Raw genomic sequence first — 22,869 nt, 5'->3', positions numbered from 1 at the left:
CAAGGTCAAAAAAATGAGTTTTTAGCAATTTTCAGCAAAACGGTGATTTTTATCATGAAAATACCTCAAACATAAATTGTAGATCATAAAACTATCTACAAAAAACGTATCAATACTTATTTTCCTACGAGTCACCATTTCTGAGATGTAATGATTCAAAAGTTGTCGTATTTAAAGGTTTCACCAATATATTTTTAACAGGAAACTTTTCTTACAACATTGAAATGAACCGAGACTTTGTAAGAAATTTCTGTCGACTGTTGGGAATTGAACATGCAAATTAAGATTTTCAGCTTGATGGGAATTTATGTAGCTTCACTCTTATTTTTTGGTCTAATTTGACCGGATTAATATCGGATTTAAAAATAAAACACCACGACGGAAATCGACGCAATAACGCGAACAATATTTTTATAACTTTATAACCAAAGGAGAAGAATGTAAACAAAAAAATATCACGAATACTGACTAACCTGACGTATTCTGTGTTCATAACCTCACAAAATTAAAGAATTAAACTAAGAAGTTGAAATATTTGCGAACTCTTAGTTTAACTTAAATTTAAATGTACTGTCTTGGTGCCTCAAGCCCCGCCGCTAATGACAATGCTGAAGCTAATGAACCGCCACTGTCCTTAAGATGACAATATCTTCTGTCATATGCTGCTAAAGTATCTTCCAATCCTTTTAATCCTGTCCATTCGCTACTTACCACCACGTCCGTACCTACTGTATATACAACAATCTTAAACTCTATTCCTCAATTGTTTGCACCTCTACTCCAAAATACCAACCTCTCTTTGACCTTTCCACTTTCTTTGCCTTCTTCTCTCTCTTAGACCAAAAATATTCCTATAGTAGATACCTCACTTACCATTTACAATAAACATGAATCTCCTAGCTTCCTTGTAGAGAAAGCATTCTTAGAAATTCTGCATAAAAAACTCTTCGATCTAATTCTCTATACGGATGTCTCCAAAGCTCAATTTGGTGTCGGTTGCGCAGTCAATACAAACCACGAACTTCTTTCCGCTTACCCTCGACGTGTAGTGTTTACACTGATGAACTATACAGTATCCTTCAAGGTTTCAAATTGATCTCTTCTCCCCATAAACATATCGCCATATGTACTGACTTTCTTTCATCCATACAGTCAATTACAACCATATTCATCGACCATCCAATAGTCCAAAACATTTACGACATCTACCAAACTCTCATTGCTTTGCATAAGTTCATCTGGCTTCTATCGTACACTGAAATTGCTGAAAAATAATCTGCAGATCGCCATTACAAAGAAGCCACGAAGAATCCTCCTGAAATCCCATTTAGCTTGCCAATGATCTGAAGACTAACTTCAAATAACTCATTCAAAAATCTTGGCGCGATTTAATTTAATTCTCATCTTTCCCTAAACTTTTTGAATAGGAGAGAAGCTGTGACAATAAGAAAACTCAGCATCAACCACACAAAACTTACTCACGGCTATTTTATGTCGTCAGAAATTCGTCCCGTCTGCCAAAATTCTCACATTCCTGTGTCTGTTAGCACATCCTCACCGACTGCAGAGAATATTCCACCGCATATCAACAGTTTAATATGAAAACCAACCTCAAGGAGACACACTTAACTGCCCGACGAGAATCAGAAGAAAATTAGTCACCAGGCTGTATGAGAAAATGTAAATAATTTACGTATTGTAATAGATTTTTTAACAGTCCTTTATTTAACTTATGTATCATATGGCGTATTTTTTTAAGGTATCAATTTTTTATGAATCAACTTTGATTATACAGACTTTGGTGACGATTTATCAATTTTAATACTTAATTTTTTTTTTAAACTAAACAAGTGGCCATGGTATCCGACCCATCTGTATCAAACGGCTACAGCAAGTAGTAGAAGATGGATATTATTTCTTCGTCCTTTTTCTTTCCTCGTTGCTTTGATTTTTCTTGTCTTCAGTCTTTTCCTTTGCCTTTTTTCCACATGTGTCGCAAGTATACTTTTGATCCATCCAATCTTCTTCAGCTGAAATTTCACTATCCAAATCTATTTTACATTCTTCTTCAGAAGATGATTTTGCTTTCTTTTTATATAAACGAGACTTATCGTTTTTAATATTTTGTTTCTTCTCTATTTTTTATTTTTTTATAATATTTTCTTTTGAAGTCAGTATATCTGCTACTTGTTTTGCACGTTTTCTTGCAGTGCTACCAATTTATAGAACTGGGATTCACAAAGAAATTTAGGAGTTTCGGTAGTGTATATTTTTGAGGTTCCTGGTTGGGGCGACTTCGACTCACGACCAAATGGTTTTGCGACTTGACTTTCATTAGAAACGTTAGGTTGTATTGGTCCTTCAGTTTGTTGTTTGATATAAAAGCATAATCAGGAATAATGGATGTGTTATATGGATATATATCAGATAGAGCTGAACCCAGAAGAAGCATCCCTTTGATATGCAGATTTTCTCCAAGATTCTGACAAAAGAATACCAAATTGTGTTCGCGTAAACTGTTCATAAAAATAGGATTTTAAGGACTTGAAAAAAGCTCTTTGTAAGGATTGGAGATAGTGAGTAGTATGGATTGGCAAACAAAAAAGAATAATGCCATTTGCCTTAGCTAATCCAAGAACTTTAGCCGTCTTTAAGCCGCAGTTATGTAGAATTTTTGTGACATTTAGAGGACAGAACCAGCAGGAGGTAAGCCATCTTCAAACTCTGCTTTTATATTTTTGCCCTCTATGATGCAAGTAGGAAGTAAAAATACCACTTTTGCACTGCAGCAGTATTTTTCTTTTCCGTCGACGTTATTGTGGTTATGGCTTTACTTCCTTTTTTCGCTAGAACTGCTCCAGGACGATTATTCAATTGGATACCAGGTTCATCCATATTAAGGATGCTTGAAGGCATAATAAACAACTGGTTATCCAGTTGGAGTATGATTCTACATCATTATGGCTATACCTTTAGAGCGAACAATATATATTCCTTCCGATTTACGAATTTTCATATCTTGATTTCTTTCTAAAAACTCAGTCAGTCACAAAATCATATACACCTTTCTGCTTTTCTGAATTTGACAAAGTCTTCTTTCATTTTCAAAGCCGAATCTAGTATCTGTGCCCAAATGTCCCTTCCTAGGATAATTTTTGTTGAAACGCCGTTCCAAAGTTTTTCTTGGAATGTTGAAAGTTATTGCAACCTTATAGATTGACATGTTCTTGTTTTTAATGACATTTACTGTATTTGATGGCTGTTTTTGTGTCCAGTTACCACAGTTCGTTACCATATAAACCATACCTTTAGGATAAGATGGCCATACAAACAGAAGCACTGATAAAGTAAAATGATTTTGACGATTTTGAGGTTATACTAACAATAAAACATCAAACTACAAGACAAAAGTAAAATTAATACAAAATCGATTATGAAAACATGTTCACAACGTAGAAACAACATTTGAGGTAGGTTTAACATAAAACAAATAAAATACTTGCCTTGTTAGTTTTTCGACACAACAAACTTCACTACGTGCGATCTCTCACAAAGGTCAAGCGTTCACTAAAGATTGTTAAGAGTTGTAATTTAATTTGTAAGTTCAATTTTTAATTTAATCGCTCAATTGCTCATTTATACTTTCGAAACTTTTAAAGATACATCTTCGAAATCCAACAAAACCTCTTTTAAGCTACACTCTATCTAAGAGAAGCTTTTTCTTCTCACCCTTTTCATCTTTTTTAGTTCGTTTCCTTTCCCTTTACTTAAATATTTTATCACAAATCCAATCACGGACGCTTAAAAAATATTTTTTGTCGAAAAAGTGTTTTATAAATGTTTTTAAAAATTTAAATAACATTATCTATAGTCGCTTCCATCAACTTCTACATGAAACAAGATAATGATTGAAATTAGAATAAAATCTGGAACGGAACAGAGATATAATTTGCGGTCTCAAATATTTTATTTTTATATCTTTTCCTTAAACCATTTCACGAGAATAAGAGAATCGTCGAATTGTGTTTATTGTTCAATTAGGTTTTGCTAACGGGTCCATGATCATAGCACGAAAGTTTTAGGCTGGTATATACGACAACGATAAAACTGCGCAAAAGAACTTAACAGTTCAATTGCGCAATAGAACTTAACAGTTCAATTGTGCAATTTAGCGAACGTTGGTAGTGCGTCCACATATCTACGATATCTGCGTCGATCGTCAGTTCTCGGCAGAAACTCTGAAGAAAAACACGCCATTTGTGATGGAAGACGATGAAGCGCTTGCGCTAGTCTGGCTGGTTTGTGCAAAAAGAAAATAAAATCACGTAGGGGGTGGTGTTAGGATTGATTTCTCATAAGATAGTCAAACTCACAAAAATTTAATAAACGAGTTGAAATTTTCCCCGAAAGAAATTGTTTGAGGTCAATTGGTTTGTTTGTACTTAATAATTAGCCTATCGTACGCAGCATTCTTCTTGATGCGGTCGTGATAATCTTCACTTTTCTTATTACACAAGTAAACTCTATTTTTCTAGCACTGGATAAACTCTTCGAATAACTCACGGATTCCGTTACAATCTTCTAGCGACATTTCCGATGACTTGCACCAACCAAAAAATGTGCGTCGATTTTTGTGCATACGTTCTGCGCAAATAAAACTGCGCAAATGAACTGTGCAGTTCGTACACACTCTACACTCTACAATCCAACAAAGTGTTTGACAATTCACCCAGTTTATACCATTATAAATTATATAGGGTGTTCCGGGACTTGATACAAAAAATTCGGTAGTTGGTGACGTGAAAATAATGCTGTGATATAAAAAAATTCGCCTACGAGTTATAGGCCTTCAAATCTGCGAAATCAGAACGTATATTTGAATATATTTTCTAAATTATACATCCGAATATTATGAATTAAATAAAACTGATTAATTTTTTTGTGAATATTTTAAAAGCTTGGTATATGCAACACCGGTAAGCACAAGAAAAGAAATGATCCAAACTTCCATTGTGATGCTATAAGGCAAAATCTTGGAATTTTCTTCCAAATTCAAAGATATTTCCTCCGTAGATTCGAACATTCATTATTTATGATATTTTTCTTCAGAATGTCTCTTTATGGCGAACGGTTCCCTTACAACGATCTAAAACTCTAAATATCTCCTAAACTATTAATTTTATCAAGCTAAACTAAAAGTACCTTTTTTTAAACTATCATTTAGAAACGAGGGTTCGTATGAGAAAACTTTTTGTCACAAAATCATTTTCACGTCATCTATTCACTCCATTTTTGCAAAGTACGTGTATATACAACGAAGCAAATTGTTGAATCTCTCTAATCCGTCACCTTCAGGTCTGTGGGTGTGGTCGGAACTCGAAAAAGGTCTGATTATCAGAATATTTAGAACATTTTTCTTTCCATACATATTACATATTAAGATTATGTATTTTACATTAAATAGAAACAAAGTCAGTTATTGAATTTTGTTTATCAAATGAAATTCTAGACATTCTAGCTGCAATACTCCTCCATTTCTTGATCCACAAAATGTCCATAGGTGTTGAAGTTGAATTTTGCTCTATGTACTGAAGAGCAAAATCAAACGAACCAGCGTGTGTAATCCGTGTATTGGGTTTGTCACTATCTCATTCCTAGTCCTCGTTTTCAGTTTCTGCACCAGTATTATCCTAAACAGCTGTAATAATCTTGTCGTCATTGAGCTCCTCACTGTCTTTTCACATTGGGCAATACACTTCTCAGCTTCACCGGCAGGGACATTCGCTTGTACGCTTTATAGGTCTTTAATGATTTCTTGTGTGCCGTTGTTTTGCTCATCTACGACCTGGTTACTACCAGTCATAACTTCCACCAAAGCTTACGTCAAGATTTTCGTAAAGTTTAAGGTTTCAGCTCCTCTCATGAATCAACAATTCTATAGATAGCATCTTTGATATCAAAGGATATTTCATTGATTCAAATATGTTAAAACCTTCTTCGGACTTTTCTAAATTCAAACTGATGTTCCTGGATAAGTGATTTAACATTTGGTGGTGAGAAGATTGCTTTTATAACCCCTTTCACTAATTCCTCCTCAGATGGATGTGATGTTGCGTTATTCAAAAGTAATACACCATGAACAGGGAGCTGTTTTGATTCAAGTCCATTTTAACAGATGGAGCGAGCTCGTCGATAAAGCAAGATTTGAAAAGATTGCAATCCATCCAAGGGGGCACCTCGCGAGAGTCCAGACCATGAATCGGACTTGAAAGATTCTTCGATCGTTTCCAAACTAAAATGCTGAAAATATGTGATCTCAAACTACTAGTACAAAACTTTGGAATATTTATAGTTCATATTAACTGATTTGGTAGATGTTAAGTAAATAAATAAAATTCGGATTAAGTTGAATAAATCGTCTATTTAACCATGAAATAACAAGTAGAAAATAAACTACAAATTATGTTAAATTCATTCTGAAAATATTTTTAGTATCGTGTTATATTAATGGCAACAACATTGACACGGATATTTGATTAAATAAGTTTTAGTATTAAACATTCAATTTATCTTACAATTATTATTATATAAATTGTTTATCTGTAAATGAATAGACACAAATATGAGATACTTCATTATTTTTATTAAGCATTTCTGAATTATTTTATTTTTAATTTTAAACCAGTATAGAAATGTACATCTCATGAGTTTCTTAATTCAATTTTCTGAAAATGTTTTTAACAAATGATTTGGGTTATTGTCATCATAAGTGAAGTATTTAAAACACAAGAAAACCATAAAATCTGTTAGACTTGACAGTCACTTCCATAAACTTAATTGAAAATATGTTTTTCATTCTTTTGTCGATTTTTCTAATCATTTGGGCCTCAACATTTCGTATGTAAGACAGGATCAACATTTAATATAATAGGCAATTGGGAAAAGTAAGTGCTTAAAGTTGGTTTTAGAAATGGTGTAATAATATACAATAGACACAAAAGTGGATTTTGCCAAATGATTTATAGTGCATTCTTAAGAAATATTAACTGAATCCGATACAGAGAATTTGTAAAACTATGCTTTGAAACCTCAATATTCTCCTTACTAACATGAGCAAAAAATTTTCCTAGTTCTATAACTATATACATCGCTTCCTAGAAATTTTGCGTGACCGCTGGATTAGTCGCAAGGTAATCAAGAGAGGGATTGTTTTTCGTAGCTTTCACGCTCACCCGATCTGATGTCGTGTGATTTATACCTTTGGAAGTTCGTAAACACTCTCGTGTATGTACTTTCATCTTAATGAACCTTCCCGAATTTATTAACTACCAGTCTTAATATGTAATAAAGAATGCGCCTAAATTTCTCCGTCAAATATGATTCATGTTGTACCTGTCCACATCGGCTTTATTTGTACTTTATTTTTCTTTATCGTAAAATTTGGGAAAAACATTAAATCACCTAACAGGAACAGACTGTTTCCATTCATCAAGTCACCACAGGAGATTCTAGGTACAAACAACTTAGACATTAGTTAATATGTTATATGTAACTCCAGTTTATTCTAATTTTATTGTGATGGTGAATTAAATATTATATGATGCAATGTTTTAAACACGATAAACGCAAAGCAAAGATTGCTAAGAGAACTGATACTGAATCGACTATAAGTATCCATCAGTGGTACACAGAGCAGTCAACATGTTAAGAAACTATATTGAGACAATAATTTATATAGAGATAATCAACGTTTGAGAAGATCATAGCAACTTGACGTATATTCATTTTGAAACATACAGTAGAGATTTCATTGACTATATTTAAGGACTAATTCGGATTCAAAAGTTTGTAAAATTTCGGTTACCAAAATAACTGTTAGTCTGTATTGTCTTTCTCAATGATGGTTGTGCTTGTGACTAATTAGATTACAAATACAATTCAATTGTACAAGATTTCAACTAAGGCTCAAATATCATTAATATCGAAACTACGACATTCTTTTTCAGATGGGAAACTTCTTTCAATAATATGCTTCAAAATTGTCACCAGCACATTCCAAAAGAAATGTAGCAGAAGTTTAATTATTGCTAGTGATTCACTGACCACTTTTTTCCTGTTTACTTTACCTAGTTTTGGTATTTTCATTTTTGAACTTCACACCAATATTAAATGAAATGCAATACTTATCTATGCAATATATTGACCTTAAAATAAATTACATGCAATTTCTTGCACGTTGTCTTGCGTCATGTCAAGCGGCCTTTAGACTAGCCGTCTTCTGTTGGCTAATTTTGAGATGAAAGCTTTATTGAATCAAAGGCTTTCTCCAGATACTCAACTTATAATGGTAGTGAAATCCAAACAATCCTTCGATATATTTTCCTCGAAGTTTTCATTCTTGCAAATTGTTTGAAGCATATATTTCTTGGTGAAGAAATGTGGACAGATACTCTTCAGGTGTTTAAAACATTTCATGTTATTCAGATTGATTTAAAGTTAATGTTATGAAATTTTGAGGTGAAAGTTTCAAACAAACAAACTGATATTACCATCATTGTCGAAGTATATTCTTTTTTAGCTTCTGTGAAGGAAATCCAAATAATCTTCAATTGAAATCCTTTCTTTAAAGTTCTGAAAATCTATATTGAGACAATAATTATTAGAGAGATAATCAACGTTTGATAAGATCATAGCAACTTGACGTATATTATTACGTGAAACTATTCGAATGTGATGTTATGAATATTAGAAAACGTTAAAATTTTGCTATTCATTTTGAAACATCCGGTAGAGATTTGATTGACTATATTTAAGAACTAATTCGGATTCATAAGCTTGACAAATTTCGGTTATCAAAATAACTGTTAGTCTGTATTCTCAATGATGGTTGTGTTTGTGACTAATTAGATTACAAATACAATTCAATTGTACAAGATTTCAACTAAGGCTCAAATATCATTAATATCGAAACTACGACATTCTTTTTCAGATGGGAAACTTCTTTCACTAATATGCTTCAAAATTGTCACCAGCAAATTTTTCGAGTGAAAATTTTCATACTATTGTATTCACATTTAATTTTTTGTTTTATATCTATTTTCATCCAAACTTCCTAACATTGTTAGCATAAGATTTTTCTGTATTAACATGTGAATTAATCACGCTTGCTTCCTCCAGATAGTTTTCTTCAAAGATATCGTCGAAGTATTTTGTTTTGACACTTTTGCTGAAAAAATTTAAATAATCTTTTAAAATCTTTTCTTCAAGTTATCATTCTTTCAAAATTGTTTAGATCAGTAATTTTTTGTGAAGAAATGTGGATGGATAATCTCCAGGTTTTCATCTTTGTAAGATTGAATCGAAGTTAATACTAAAAATTAGATTTGCCGTCTCTTGCTGGCTTATTTTGAGATATAACCTGCAATCAGTAATTGAATTAATGTCTGGATTATTCTTCTCGAATATTCTTCATGTGTTAAAAAAGTTTGGAATTAAGCCCGCTTGACATTAATCAAGACAACGTGCAATGCAATGCAAGACCTAATTTGCATACGCAGATGAAGTTCAACTTATTGTTTCATGCAAGATCTCGCACTTGCAACATTATCGGTTTGGTGCCATTTTATTTCGTGCAATTTGCAATTCTAGGAAGAAATCTAGTTACTTTTGAGTCAACAGATCAGCCGACTTTCGTAAATTTATTTTCATTGTTAAGTTATGCACAAAATATTGGATGAATTTTGAGGTTAGGATTTTGATTAATACTCTTTCGTATCCATCACATTCCAAAAGAAATGTAGCAGAAGTTTAATTATTGCTAGTGATTCACTGACCACTTTTTTCCTGTTTACTTTACCTAGTTTTGGTATTTTCATTTTTGAAATTCACACAAATATTAAATGAAATGCAATACTTATCTATGCAATATATTGACCTTGAAATAAATTGCATGCAATTTTTTGCACGTCGTCTTTAGACCTTTAGACTTGCCGTCTTCTGTTGGCTAAATTTGAGATGAGAGCTTCAATGAATCAAAGGCTTTCTCCAGATACTCATCTTAGAATATAATGGTAATGGAATCCAAACAATCCTTCGATATCTTTTCCTCGAAGTTTTCATTCTTGCAAATGGTTTGAAGGTGAAGAAATGTGGACAGATACTCTTCAGGTGTTTAAAACACTTCATGTTAATAAGATCGATTTAAAGTTAATGTTATGAAATTTTGAGGTGAAAGTTTCAAACAAACAAACTGATATTAACATCATCGTCGAAGTATGTTCTTTTTTAGCTTCTGTAAAGGAAATCCAAATAATCTTCAATTGAAATCATTTCTTTAAAGTTTTGAAAATCTTTGTAAAATCGTTTGAAGTATTTATTTTTTAGTTAGGAAATGTAGATTTGCCATTTTCGTTTATAAAAATGTCATTTTTTATATGGATTTGATGCTATTAGGATGCTTACTACTAATAATAACGAAATTTAGCTCCTTTGAAGTGTACAAGCGAAATTTTATGCATTCAATCAATAAATTTAAGTACATAACAAGGCAATTTATAACCCATACACAAGCGATTAACGAAAACTATGAGCTTAAAGAAAATAAATGTTATTTTTTTTATATTTGTAGATTTGATTGATATTAATGTCTTTCTGTAATAATTGATATTTGCTTAAGATGATTTAAGCTAGTTAATTATTAGAAGGGACAACAATAAAAAACTATTTTCTTGTTATTTCAATTGGAGTTTGATTTTATTAAGATTCATTACTTTAAATCGTTAAATAATGTATTCATGTACATCAAAATTTTACAAAGAAGGCGAAATTGAACTTAAGAGTACGATAATATAAAAAATTTATATTCGAAAAATTTTAAATTTGCTTGCCAAATGGACTTTTTGATATACAATATCGGTTAGCCCGAACCATAATCAATTCATTAAATTTCAAAATAAAAATTTCTTATGTGTTTATGATTGTAGTTTAGTCCCAGTTAGTCTTGTGAGATGCGAGAACTAACTTGACTTATACTTTTTGAATCAGATTTCTTTTTTTTTGGGAAGTTCGTATACGAATTGTTTTCGTTCTCGCAAATTCAGACTTAAAAGTTTTAAAATGAGTAAACTGATGCATTGATCACGTGAAAAAATATGCACCCACCAGGAGCTTTGGCGATAGAAGACGTTCAAGGTCGACTTGAAAAACCATATGCGCTGAAGATAAACGTATTGTATTGATCAGTAAACATGATCGACGACTCACGGGCCCAGAGATAGCAGCTCAGATTTGGAAGGGTGGTAATGTAGAAGCCTTTCCCCCCTCTCCCTCTCTTGGTTGTAAGCAAGTCAAAGGAAGAACGGATGCTAGATCCATGTATAAATCCGACTGTAAAACACGGTGGAGGTTCGGTGATAGTTTGAGGATGTTCTGGGAAGAAGGCTGACTGGAGATCTAGTAAAAATTGAAGAGATTTTGAAAAAAGAGGGCTATAAAAAATATTAATGTAATATGTTTTGGTCAGGGTCTGATTGGCAAAAAAATCATCTTTCGGAATGCAACGATCCCAAGCATTCCTACAAGCACCAAAAATTGAATTTAAAAGAATTGGAAAGGAAGAATGTACTGAAAGTAATGTTTTGGCCGTCATAGTCGCCGGACCTCAACCTGATCGTTGTTGTGGGAGCGGACAAATTCGACAAGGAAGTGAGAAAGCATCTTTGGAAAATAAACGACGATTATTTGTGACATTGTTACAGAGTATGCCAATATTCTGAACCGAAAGAATATAAGCAAACAGGGGTTACGACGATTATTCAAAAATTTGTTACAATTACAGACAGGCAATTACTATATTCTTATAGTTCTTCCAATATCAATAGCAGAAGACAGTTATGCGGGGAACAATCAATATTTCGTAAATAAACACGGCGCTGATAGACAATTAGACAACAATGAGAAATACGTTCACGTCTAGTACCCTGTTTAAACCAAACTCCCTTACAGGCAGGTGCATTTTACTCGTCTATTTACGTTTAGTATAATCATGATTTTTTTTTAAGTTCAAAGTAGGACTATAATTGATCCTTTGAGGCCGAGAGCCGTATTATTACACTTGAGGATATGTATGTAAAAAAATATAATAAAAATAAAATAAAATAAAATAAGAAAGACACTAATTATTTTAAAAAAAGTTGTTTTTTTGAAAAAGTAATATATGTTGTAAGTAAAAAAATGCTCAGTAATAAATTTTTGAGGCTCGAAAATTCGATTGCCTTTTAACGAATACTTTCTCGCATAAAATAAACATATTTTTAAAAGTATTTATAAAAATGATAAATTTATAAAATGAAGTAGATGAAACAAAATTGTCGGCAAGGGTTTTAATAACGTACAATTGATATTGGAAGAATTATAAATTCTAAAAGTAGTTTACAAATGACTTATATCGTAACTAGGACAGGTATATATACGACCATAATCTATGTACGTTGTATATAAAATATTTTCTATTGGGCTTTTATTAATTTCTCTTTCAAATTAACAAAGATCAAGAAAATACAGTTTGATTATAAACAATAAATGTTTAGCACAAAAAGACCGATTATATGTTGATACCAAATATCTGTTAAATAATAAACGGTTCGATGAAGAACAATTAATTTGGTTCGTTATAATAAGAATTAACTAACCCATAAATGTTAAAACTATAACAAAAACTTTCTCATTTCAAGGCTATGCTGTGTTGTCCTAATTGCTTTGTTCACATTTTACTTTTAAATTGTTTTGGTGTTCGTGTTTAAAAAAATATAATTCACAGATTTCATATAGATAACATAAAGGGTGGTCCAACGAAAAGTTTGCACCTAGCTTTTCTCTTTATTTTTCTAATTAAATTTTGATATTGAGGGGAACACATTTTAAACATATTATTCGATCTGCGCCTGTGAGTAACAACCCTAAAATTTTAAATAGAAAGAGGGGTCGACTGATATATCATTTGCAAGGACACAAAATGGTCTTTTTAGAGATACCCTATTTTTTTGATATTAATGAAAAATACAAATAAGTTTTAATTATTACGAGTGAAAACAACTGCAATCGTTAGTACATTCCAATGTTTGTTATTTTTAACATGCTTTGTAAAAAAGCCGTTAAATTAATTTATTAAAACCTTAAATTAACAAATGTTGAAAATATGACCCATTCGATTCCGTACAAAATACAGATTTTGTTCAAATCTATTTCTAACATTTTGTAGCATATCAGGTGTTATGTTTCTGCACTCTGCTGTAATCCGTTGGTGAAGATCTTCCATGGACTTGGGCTTCCTGGCAAAACATTTATTTTTTAAGTGTCCCCGAAGCAAAAAGTCTTAAGGCGATAAATCCGGTGATCTGGCAGGTCATTCAATTGGGCCCCTCCTTCCAATCCATCGACCAGGAAACCGGTCATCTAAGAACTGTCTTACAGGAGCCACATAGAGCGGAGGAGCTCCATCTTGTTGAAAATAAAGCTGATCAGCAGATCGAATAATTTGTTTAAAATGTGTCCCCCTCAAAAGCAAAATCGACGTGTCCGAGCATTTTTTAAATCAATTACAAAAAAAAAGAGAAAAGCTAGGTGCAAACTTTTCGTTGGACCACCCTGTATACATAGTTCATATTATATCCTAATATTGTCAAGTACTCAATAAATCCTCTCTAGCATTTATAAATTAACTATTTAGACCCATGTTTGTTCTTGCAATTAATTTATATACATTATCTTGAGACCTAATGGTGTGGCTGTGAATATTATTTGATATAATAAAATTTTGGCAATCAACAAACTCTAAACAGAAGCAGGAAAAGGATTAGATGATTCTCAATGGTATAGGTTATGAAATTGATGTCATTGCATGTCCCATTTGTTTTGTTTACTTCACAGTTTCTTGCTGATTTTTGTGACTGTACAAAATTTTAAAATTGTATGATAGATAAGTGAGTTTATGTTTTCCAAACCGTCTTATTTATTGATGAGGGAATGCTGGTATTTATCATATTATAGGTACAATTTCTGTAAGATAAAAATGGAAATTGTTTGTTTAAAAATCTGATAACCAAAAATTCTAATCTGAAAATTGATCAACTATATACAGTTTAAGTAGAGTGAAATAATGAAAAATCGCACACTTCTAGAATCGTTTTGTTAACTTCTTCATTATTAGACAAATGAAAATATCTAGGTCCATGCAAAATTTTATTTATATGGTGGTTATTAACAATTAAATAGCATTATTTCAAGATATAACAATCTAAATTTTTTATCAAATCAAAAAATAAACGTAGAAAGCCCCTTTTTCATATTTTTCTACCGAAAACTAATTAAAAACAAAATATAAACCAAAAATTGTACATGCAAGTTACCGAAGTAACCTAGTAAGCTAGTAAAAGTTTTCAGCTTTCAGCATTGATTTATGGAGGCTACAGGTACAAGAGAATCTAATGTGTGATAAACGCATCTAGCTGTACGCAGTAAATTGCAGCTCAAAACTTCACCAGAATGACGCTCATGCAGTTATGAATAAAAGTGTTAATGAATTGAAATATGTTGAGTTTACTGCAATTCTATAACAATAAGTTATGCAGATTTCAACTTTTTAGTGCGATTACATAAATAAGAAAGCTACTCTATATATTTTGAGACGACTTAAAACTAGAGGAGTTGCAATTGGCAAGAGTGTATTATACTTAAGCCCGCTTGGCATGATGCAAGGCAATGTGCAATGCAATGCAAAACGCAAGTTCAGCTAATTGTTTAAGGCCTTATGCAATAATCTTGCCATTGCATCATGGTTGCCACTAACAAAAATTCAATAAGTAAATTAAACATATACCTTACCTAAATTTTTATTCGATATTTTGTGATCAGTTTGAAAATGATGAAAGTAACTAGATTTCTCCCTAGATGATGTTGCAAGTGCGAGATCTTGCATGAAACAAACATCAGAACTTGCACGTTTTATTGCATCATGTCAAGCGGCCTTTATACAAGATCTCGGTATGCAACATTATGAGTTTGATGACATTTTTTGCGTGCAAGCTGCAATTCTAGGTAGAAATATGTTTCTGATATGCTGATATTTCGTTTCTTGCCAAACTTTTTCAATTTGTCTTATGTTTTATTTACCTTGGGAGTTTTTCAAATATTCCCTCATCCATTCTCAAATTTTGAGAGTGACAACCATGATGCAATAGCAAGACACTTGTTAAAGCGATTCTGATACTGCAAGAAATTGCATGCAAATGTACCAAAACAAAATAAAAATGTCTTATTAGCGTCCAGTCTTCACCACAACGACACGATTAAGAAAGATTCCGTGCATCAATATAAACCAGAAGTAGTCACCCTTTATAACATGACAAAAGGTGGAGTTGATACTCTGGACCAATTTTGTTCGTTATACAATGTGGCAGGAGGTGGCCCATGGTAATTTTCTATTCAACTATGAACGTAGCAGGTGTAAATGCAAAAATAATATACAATTCTTACAACAATGATAAAAGTATTAGACGCAGACAGTTTTTGAAAACACTTGCCTTATCATTATTAGACGAACACTTGTAAAGAAGATCAGCAGCTCAAAATGTACAACTGCGAGTAAGAAATAGAAGTCAAATTGCCAAATATGTCAACTGCTACGAAAAAATAGGGTGTTAAGTGTGAAAATGATTATAAATCAAAATACTATTGTAAAAAGTGTCATACATTTTTATGCCTGATTAATTAATAATATTTATTGTGATCAATGTTCGAATCAATTATTTTTTCTATTATTTCTAGTTTGTTTTAGCATTACTTTATATGTTCCGTTTGAAAAATATGCATATTTCATCAGTTGTTGAATAAATATTTTTAAGAATAAAAATTGTTTTTTTTGCATGTAGGGTTGTACAGAAGTGTGAAAAAGAATATTAGAATAATATATTATCGAAGTGTATTCACACATACGTATATATAGGAAGATATTCGAATAGTAATTGCAATGAAAATATTTTGGGATATCTATAAAAATACATATTTACTTATCGGGTCTGGTGAACAGGGCGCTATCATATTTGAACTCAAAAGAAGCGCTACCACTGCAGGGTTAATGTAGATGGTGTTTACTTCGGGCAAGATTATAATCATTTTTCTGAAAAGACTTTCTTGTGTCTCACTATATAGCAGCCCCGTATAAACCAATAGCCTAATTTACCCTAAAGCTATTGTTGCACCACGTCAAATTAATACATTTCGACACACTATATTATCTTTACCCTTCAAACATATTTCTTGTTATTTGATTCTATTTGATAAAATAAATCTAAATAAATACGGAAAAATTTTGACACAATATTACCTATATTTATATAAGGTTTAACAAGTTTTCTAATATATTATATTGCAACTATTAGAAACTAATAAAATTTAAGACAATTTTTATTACGATTAGCGATATTGTCGATTAATATTAACAATCTAAATAATGGCATATATTGTATCTATATATATATTGCTAAATTCGTTTTTTGCCTAACTAACATCTTATCGAATGATTCAATTTGATATTTCATTTCAAAATTTTCAATATTAAAAATTGGAATAGATCTTCACTTTCAAAGCTCTAGTCATAGAACATACTCAATAAGAAAATTTCTAACACAAATTTAGTTCAGCCACTTACTAATCGTGGCGTTAGTGTAATAAAAATATGTCATTACTGTCAATGTCAATTGTCAAGATAAATAATCATTTGTTAAAATTTCCCAAACGTTTTCCCGAGTTGTGTTGTAAATGGGAAAATTTTTGTAAAATTCAATGCTCAACATCAAATTATCGTTTGTGTGAAAATAATTTTCTGGAAAGTAATTTTACAAATTTCAATATAAAACATTTAAAGTATAAAGATCACAGTTAAGTCAAAGTTAATAGCTGACGCGAATCATGAGTGTGGATCCGTTTGCATATTTTTCGCGGCTAGTTGTCCGAAAATTGTCGGTTTTTTTCCCTCCTAAAAGGCTCGCCTCGATTTTGCATACAAAATGAGTACAGTGTGGAATAACGAACTAGAACTCTCACTGCGTACGCGTCAAGAGCGCGAACTTGCGAGTGTAGACTGTTGGCAATTTTATCCGCGATTCGCTTGCGATTTTGGATTGGCTAAATGATCGTATAGTAAACCAATAACATTTATGTACTGTAAATACAGGCTTAGTAGACACTGATATGATAGTTAAAGAGCATCAAGTTGACGGTGCGAGTGTTCATGCTTTAACATCAGGCAATTTACCTATAGAAGAGCCATTGGAGTTACAAAGGAAATTAGTAGTTTCGATAAACAAAAATCGGGTTTTTTTTTTACTGTAGCTGGAACTAGTAACAATAATTTAACACCAAGGGAAATGCTAATGTATCAAGTTCATTAGAATACAACAGTCAAAATATCAAAATTATATAGTATAAAAGTTTAAATAATGCAACGAAAGAATTCATTAATTAATAGTTAAGAAATATTCATAGACTCATAGACTTTTGCTCTTTCTACGTACAAAAGAAGTCCCTAAGACATTTTAATTCAACTGTGATAAATTCTGTGATATTTTACGTATATCTGGTATCAATATTGGTCATTTTTGACTTACTTTGGTGGACAGATCGACTAAAACCTTTTAACATACCTTGATATGTAAATTCAATAACAAACTTTTGTTAAATCTCAAAATGATAGTACTATATCATTGTAATGATATGCAATCTGTTCAACTGAATCACTGTTTTATTTCTGTTTAGAATCGAACCTGGAAGAAAATGAATAACATAGAACACAAAAGTTATACAATGTAATAAATTTGAATGAACCGCGAGAATTGATTAGTTCTGCCTCGTACCATAGAGGGTACTGGTATCGAAAATGCGCCATGTTGTTTCCACTGAATAACAGCTTTCATTTCATTTCTTCTTAGTGTATGTTCTGTGGCTCTAGTAATAGTAAACCCTTTAAATTGTTTGTTTCTGATGCTATCGGGTTATGATTTTAAGAACATATAATTCGAAGTACCTACTCTAACTTAATGTGACTATGAGTCGATTATTTAAATAAGTAAGTTGATTATTATACTGGACGGTAACATGACCTTCGAAAGCAATATGTTTGAGTATGCTTTTTACAGTGTATTATGTTTAGGTTAATTGACACCAGTTATACTGTAACCTTTAGTTTGAGATATCCACTTATTTTCTAATTTGTTTTCACTTTCAACTATCGTAAAATCGGTACAGTTTCCGAACATTTTTAGTATTTTAAAACTGGATAGAATGCGAAGGGAGAGTAAGAAAATAATAAATAGAATATCTTGATGTAATAATTTCAACACCAATGATATTCAGTTATTTTTTTTGAGTTGTGGGAAAATTTGAATTGATAGGAGGTGAATAATAGACAAATAATTCATTTTTAGAGAAAATTACAGTTAGTTAATATTGTGCTAAGTGCCAAAAAAAATCTATTTTGATTTCATACTTTTAAAACGTTCAAGATGCCATAGTCAACAACGTATTGTATAATTGAATTGCACTGAAAAATTTCCCAACAAAATGCGCGCTTGTTCACTGCAAGATAAAGTCCCTCTATTGGAAAGTATAGACACCAGCGATTGATTGACCTCGACCTAAGAAATTATTGGTGAATCCAATAAGAGAAGCGCGTGAAACTGGTCTGTTCAAATGATAAAACAATGCTCTTGACTTTTGGGAGATATATGTTGAGAAATGTATTCAAATTATAGAAATTTTATGAGATTTGTAGACATAAACAATGAAATTACAAAAAGAGATGAGTCAAATGACAATGTTTGAGTATTTGATCAATATATTGTTGTATAAGTAATTCATGTGTGAAGGTGTTTACATTCACAAGACCACATTTCATGAGAGTCCGACGCCACGCGCATGCACGGTTGCTATTAATTCCTTGAAAGGTGAGAATAGAAAAGGATACAAAGGACTTTACTGCCAAAACGCCGACGGTGAAGAATGAGCTAGGTCCCAAAAACTGTAACCTTGTTTTCTGTACTACTGGCGCTAATTTCGCCGCTGTTTTTAAGTTGTGCATATTATCGTTTATATCGTCCTGTATATTTTCAAAATAATAGAAAAATGAATACTGAAGTTGAAAATTTCATGTAGGTAATAAATGCCAAAAAGAAAAGGAAAATTGAACTAAGAATTGGCAAAAGTAACAGCTGTGCAGGCAGTCTTAGAAAATTATTAACATCGAATGAGATATCCAGATCTACGAAAAACTAAACAGAAATTGGATATTTGGGAGAGAAAATATTAAGAAGAATTTTTGGAGGGAAGCAGACAGAGTTTGGATGGGAGACAAGATAAAACCATGAAGTTTATACACTTTTTAATGGGGCACCAAACAGCGCGTTTTTAAAAACAAGAAGTTTGCAATAGCTAGGTCACTTAGAAAAAATGGATGAAGATAAACTCTTGAAACGACATGGAAGATACCAGAGGACAAGAGGAAAAGAGGTAGATCAAAAAGCGGTGGAAGAAGACCTTAGAGAGAGAAACATCCAGAGCTGGAGAGAAAAAGCAAGGGACCTAAAGAAGTAGAGAGAAAGACTATTGACCTAAATCGTCTGCATATAAACCTAAATATATGTTACCAGAAATGTATGTAATTCCTAAAATTGCACGGAAATGTGTGAAATAAATTGTATTAGACACATTTTCTAGGAAATTTATACATTGTCTAAGTAGCAATCGAAAATGTAAATGAAATAAAGTTTGCTCCTGTACCTATTGGCACTTCTGTACGAATCGCAGTTCCAGAGGTTGACAGAGGACGTGCTGATGCCCGAAATATTATAGGTGTAGCTTTGGTACCAAGAACGGAACCTTAAAAAAATCTGTGTGTCCAAGAGTTCTTCTTGATGCAGAGGATGTACCGAGTACAGAGATGGCACTACGGTCAGTTGCTAACCTACAATCCACTGGAACCGGCCAGGGATTTTAAAAGTGCCTTTGCGACAAAAATTGTACTACAGCAAGATGTCTATGTTATAAAAATGAATTATTGTGTACTTTCAAGTGCCATTCCGGCTTACTCTGCAGAAATAAATAGCCTAAAGACTTACTTCAATATTGTGACATTTATAATTACTTACCAAACGAAAGATTGACTTTATAAGAGTGATTTGATTGAGAATGATTTCCGAAGCTTTAATTAGTAAGATAATATGAAGATTATTATATTTGTTACCCGAATTTTGTTGTCTCAATGATTGCTCTAATAAAAATTATTATTCTTATTTTAACAACGTGTTTTATTACAAAAAGCATTATTTTGATACATTTCCTAATACGATATTGTAATTATATACAATTCCTAAGACATTTATGTATTAAATAGTTCCTAAATAGCTTCGGAATTATATAAATTTCCTAGATTTCATACATATCCGATAACATATATTTAATAAGTGCGGTACTAACACGCAGCAGGATATTTTAAATCTACATATTTCAAAAATTTACATTGTCGATGGTATGGCACTTGTTCATCGGATCCAATCCAAAAATTTCAGTACATTTGGTGAGTTTCTTGAGGCATTTTAATAATCTTTTTGTGCAGCCAAATGTAAAACGAGTAGACATTGTATTTGATAGATATGATGACATAATTATTGTTTTTATTTTTCCTGTTCAATTGGATATTCTCTCTAAAACACTCGTTATAATGATACAAAAATATGACCAATGGACCAATACGTCTCCTAGCAATATTCAGAATCATAATCTGCGTGCTTTTCTGAATTCAGAACCATCCATCGAATCGCGGTCACATTTCGCATACTCAACTACATCCACCGCCTGGTCTATGTTGTGATGGTTCGGGATCGATTCTTAATGAAATTTTCATTTAAAAGTACAGGGCGATACAATTATTATGAATATTTATTTGAATGAATTAATAGAAATATCAAACTCATCAAGTAACAAGATGTTTTCATCAATTTTTCAGTTCATCTTTACTTCTAAATAATTATTATACATTATAGTGCGTTTTGGTGCGAAAATATTATGATATATAATGTATGAAAATTATAAATAGAATAGAAAAGAATTATACATATACATTAATTTAAATAATGTTTTTAAACGCGCGAACACATTGAAACAAATTAGTAATGATATAGTGTTATTATTGCTAGTCTTTATTCTTGTATTTTGAAACGTTTCATTCTCCTATATTTTCTATATTTAGAATTTTATGATTCTGATTATTACACGACTCTTCTATAAACACTTGAATAATAAAATAAAATAAAAAATAGTGCATTCAAATTCTATTTCCCTTCACTCTCCTCCAAATATTTACATAACATATTAACCGGTCCAAATCGACAACTTCCATTTATTCAACATTTGTGTTGCATTAGCAGGTTGACCAGTTTGAAAACTCGCCACCAGGCTATTAGTGGAGGGGTTGTTCGTTCAGCTTCTGGCTCGGCTCTACTAGTGGACTGTTCTAAGTTTGTATTCGATTCTGTTTTCAAGTCTTTTTGGCCGTTGTTGCCGTTGTTTAAAGCTGGCGATGTCATCGTCAAAATCTGAAACACAATATAATAGATAACGTTTGATATTCTGGTAATTTTGAGAAAATTTTCATTAGTTTAGTATAGAAAGAACCACAAATCGAATATCAAAGATATATGTTCACCGTATTGAAACACATTCCTATCAATCAAGTTATTATGCTTGAACATTGAATATGCAGTTGTCATACGATAAATTTCTTGGTTGATAGATTTGGAGGATCTATCCTTCATTGAATCCGTTCTTCTCCCTGCTTCCGATCAAATACAAGCATTTTAACACAGGTTCCTACAGTCATTGTCTTCTCCCAACCAGATCCCATCCAATGACTCTCGATCACTCCCAATTCGACGGCCGTTGAAATGTGTTTGTTTCCGAAAGTAGGATTGGCTATTCCATTTCTCCTTTATACTTCTAAGAATAGAATCAAAAGTTTCTTTATTCATTTGGTGATATTATTAAATTTGTCATTGTAGTTCTGCTGTGTTTGTTTGTTCCAGAACTATTCAAATTAAAATCATTTACCAAAGCCTCCTGTTTCTTGAGAAGGAAGTTTTGAGCTTAAAGGCTCGTATTCACTCACTTGACACAACTAGATTGGATCGGTCAGGGTCGTGATCAATGTAGGGACTCATGTCAGACAACATCGGCCGTGATAGTCACCAGATATCGGATCCGATCGGGAGAAATACGGATCGTATGTAGGTGAAGTCTTAGGTATGTGAGACCTCTTTATGGAAGAACTAAAAATGTGTATGGAAACAAGTTTATTTACGAGAACGGCTTGATGGAAGCGTGACTTTTTAGAGGTTGACAATACTTTCGCTATAGTAATTCTATAGTTAGTTTCCATTGTTGACTGAAATGAGACGCAAAAAGGATTTCGAGTATTGATCAAATATATATTTTTTAAAACAGAGGAAAAGTTACGTGAATATTATACTGAAGGTGATACGTCAGACAGCGGAATGAAGGGCGAACAACTTGGAAAATGGAAGTGAAAAGCTATAGCCTTCTCTGGCTCATCTGTTTACAAAATGCGCCAACGGTGCAAATATGCCAGAAGAATGGAAAATGGCCTTTATAACAAATAGGCAACAAATTAGACTGTAACAACTATAGAGGCTTATCTGTAACTAATACCATAAGTAGTTTCTATGGAAAATTAATAAAAGATCTCATGGAAATACCAAAAAGATGAGGAACAATGTGGATTTTGTTCGGGAAGATGTGCTCTGC

General features: G+C 32.1%; 1 protein-coding gene and 2 long non-coding RNA genes across 3 annotated transcripts in view; 1 reads left to right on the top strand and 2 right to left on the bottom strand.

Annotated features, from left to right (window-relative positions):
• The window catches only part of LOC130441391 (rap1 GTPase-activating protein 1), a 990,184-nt gene that overhangs the window by 27,120 nt on the left and 940,195 nt on the right, over window positions 1–22,869 (top strand). The window lies entirely within an intron of this gene.
• The window catches only part of LOC130441403 (uncharacterized), a 246,175-nt gene that overhangs the window by 142,331 nt on the left and 80,975 nt on the right, over window positions 1–22,869 (bottom strand). The gene's annotated exons all lie outside the window — the stretch shown is intronic.
• Window positions 16,365–22,869, bottom strand: part of LOC130441401 (uncharacterized) — a 38,014-nt gene continuing 31,509 nt past the window's right edge. The window contains exon 2 of the long non-coding RNA XR_008909607.1: window positions 16,365–21,644. This is a non-coding gene — a long non-coding RNA (uncharacterized LOC130441401). The remainder of the gene's footprint in view (window positions 21,645–22,869) is intronic.

This window comes from Diorhabda sublineata, chromosome 3 (genome assembly GCF_026230105.1).
Source record: "Diorhabda sublineata isolate icDioSubl1.1 chromosome 3, icDioSubl1.1, whole genome shotgun sequence".
NCBI lineage: Eukaryota > Metazoa > Arthropoda > Insecta > Coleoptera > Chrysomelidae > Diorhabda > Diorhabda sublineata.
Note: the sequence above shows the minus strand (reverse complement) of the source record. Positions and strands in the feature narration are given on the sequence as shown.